The following is a 3,051-nucleotide window of genomic DNA, read 5'->3' as shown; positions in this document are numbered from 1 at the left end:
AAAATGGAAGAAAACTCTAGAAAAATGTATTATGGGAAGTTAGATATTTCATGAAGAATTTGGGGGCCAAAAGTGAAGTTTTGGAAGTCTTATTTCATGAAAAAAAAATGGTCATGTGGCCTTGCATGTGACATGTGGGCCATAGGCCACATGTATTAATTTTAAATGTATACATAAGATGACAACTTAGTCATCTTCATCAATTGATCTCCTAGAAACTTCAAAAAACTAGAAGAAAAAAAATGAAGAAGGAGAAAAACGGCCAAGAGGGCTGGCCAAACCAGCCCTATTATATTGATCATGAAAAAATTGTTTCTTCAAGCTTTCATATCAATTGGAAGGTCCTCGTCAACGTGGAGTAGTTGTTAGAGCAAGAAAACCGCTCGTTGTTGCGTTTCATCAAGCTAGCCGAGAGGAAAAGTTGAAGAAGAAGGTGAGGTTTAACCTTCTCTTTTATGTGTTATGAATGGTTTATGTATGTTATTGAATGTAGAAATGATGGGAATTCATGAAATATTGCATGCTCAAGTTGAGCCGTGTGAAGTGTTGTTTGGCCGTGTGTTGTGTGTAATGTGTAGGAATGATGAACTAAGTGTATTTAGCATGATTATGTGGTGTTGTAATGTGTAGAAAATGAATGAAAATCACGGGATGTGTGTGTTGTGGTGTTGGCCGAGAATGGGCTGATTTGGTGTAGGCATGTGGGACTAATGTGATGTAGTATTTTGGTTGTCGTCGTTGTGAGTTCTATGATGTAAAATGAAGTTTTAATAATCCAAGTTAAGGTTATAATTTTGTGGGATGAACTGGAAGGTAATGTAATCTCGATGTGGTTTCTTGAATTTATGAAAATGAAGTTGTAAACGTATGTATTGTTGACATAATGTATGAATGTGGAAGAAAGAATTGTGTTAGCAACGTTCTTGTCGAATTGGAGCAATTTCGAGTAAGTGTGTGTGTGTGTAATTTGGCTTGTTTGATCATTGAGCGGATTGGTGGGAACGTTCTTGAATCTTAATGTAATGATCTTGAATTGGTATTTGAACTTGTGAGCATTGATATGAACTTGATCGCATGTAGTTTATTTGGATAATAAATGAAATGTTGTCGAATGGTGTAGAAAGGCATTATTAATGTTAGAATACGTTTTGAATCACTTATGGATATTGATAGTATTGTTGTTGGTTTGGCCGAGTTGAATTCTCGGGTTTGTTATTGTTGATTTGGGGCCGAGCCATATTCTCGGGGTCGGTATATTTACAGGGGAGATGCTGCCGAAATTCCGGCAGAATATAAGTGAATGTGTTTGAAAGGTTAAGGCAAGTATATGATAATGAAACTAATGAATGGATGAATTCTTTTGAATGTAGACTAGCAAGTTTGGACGGATAAGCGTAGCTAGTAGGGCGCGGCACAGGTATGTAAAGCTCACCCTTTCCTTCTTTTGGCATGTCCTAGGTATACTAGGTCAAGACTTGAGCCTTGGGAACAATTCTGTTCATCGAAACCTGAGTTTGATTTTGAATACTATTCGTTCAATGTAATTGAACTATAATTCTTATGTTTTGTTGGAAAAGTGTCTAAACATCCATAACTTCCACAAGCGTATTCGGATTGCTTTGAAACTTTCTTGGATGACTCCATAGAGTCTAATGTTCATAATTTACGTCCGTCGCCTCGACTTGACCCGAGGTGGGCCCACAATCCCCGAGACCTACTTGTGTTGTTCTATTTGGTTCATTCCGTATTATAATTAAGGAAAAACTTTTGACCATTGTTCCGAGTTCGTTGTGATTATGTATTTATCTGTTGAAGTCTGAAACGACGATTCGTATACTTATGATTTCTAAAGTTCGATTTAATATGTTCCCGAGTGATACTTGGAAGAAAGTCTGAGTTGACTGTTGTTCCGGTTTTGAACTAACACTTCGTTCTGATTATCCTATTGGGTTGTGGTAAGAGATTTGTATGCATATGGTTATTTACGATTCCGCTCGTGCATTCTGTTATTACTTCTTTCGCCTAGTCCCGGCCGGTTTTATTATTGTGCGCACTGTGTGGTGTTGACCACTGGATTCTTGACCGCTGTGTGTGCGACATTGACCGCTGGATTCTTGACCGCGATATGCCGCATTTGTGATGTTGACCGCTGGATTCTTGATCGCAGTGTGTGCGACATTGACCGTTGGATTCTTACCGCGGTATGCCGCATTTGTGACGTCAACCGCTGGATACTTGGCCGCGGTATGTGTGATAGTGACCGCTGGACTTTTGGCCGCGGTAATTGTGTGTTTGATTTTCTGTATGTATGAGACGGAAATGTTTTTCAAAAGAAAGCAAAGTATTTTGGCATTTTGATTGCCGTATTTGTCTTCCGGAACCTCTTATGTATGATTTGTACGTCAGATGCAACACTTTGGTATTCTGGCTATTGTGCTCACCTTCTGTACATTTTACTTCGGTTATGACTTCATTTTCTGTACTTCATGCTTTGCATACTCAGTACATCTTTCGTACTGACCCCCTCTTCTTCGGGGGATGCGTTTCATGCCGCGCAGGTACGCCCAGGTGAGTTGAAGGCAGTATAGAAGATGTTCCAGTGCAGATGGCAAGCTCCATTTGTTCCCGGAGTGCTGCCGAGTCAGGGTTTGTATGTTATGCTTTCTGGACTACGTTAGAGACTTTGCAGACAGCGTCGTGGGTATTGGTTGTCAATTTGTAAGCGGCTCCGTCAGCCGATGTGTCGGTTTGTGTCATGTACTGAATTTTGTATGATCATAGATTTGTTCGGCTTGGAAGCTACGAGAAAGAATATTTCAAAAAAAATTACTATGTATTTTACCTTGTTTGATTTAAAAAGTTTGATGTGATTTTATGTGCAGCAAAAGTCTGAGGGTTCGCTCGACCCTAGGCAAGCGTCGGGTGCCCATCACACCCTAGGGATATTGGGGTGTGGCAACCTATTCCTTTCATGAGTTCTTGCATTCTAAGAAGTTAAAACCTTATGCCTATGAATGTCTATATGAGATAAGTTATGCGATATGATGACAC

At 39.7% G+C, this 3,051-nt stretch overlaps 1 long non-coding RNA gene across 1 annotated transcript; it reads left to right on the top strand.

Annotated features, from left to right (window-relative positions):
* Positions 1-221: 221 nt before the first annotated feature.
* Positions 222-2,844, top strand: LOC132633950 (uncharacterized). Its single transcript, XR_009579964.1, has 3 exons — positions 222-433; positions 1,371-1,417; positions 2,559-2,844. It is a non-coding gene; the product is annotated as an uncharacterized LOC132633950 (long non-coding RNA).
* Positions 2,845-3,051: the final 207 nt, after the last annotated feature.

Source organism: Lycium barbarum, chromosome 3, assembly GCF_019175385.1.
Source record: "Lycium barbarum isolate Lr01 chromosome 3, ASM1917538v2, whole genome shotgun sequence".
NCBI lineage: Eukaryota > Viridiplantae > Streptophyta > Magnoliopsida > Solanales > Solanaceae > Lycium > Lycium barbarum.
This window is presented reverse-complemented; position numbering and strand designations above follow the sequence as displayed.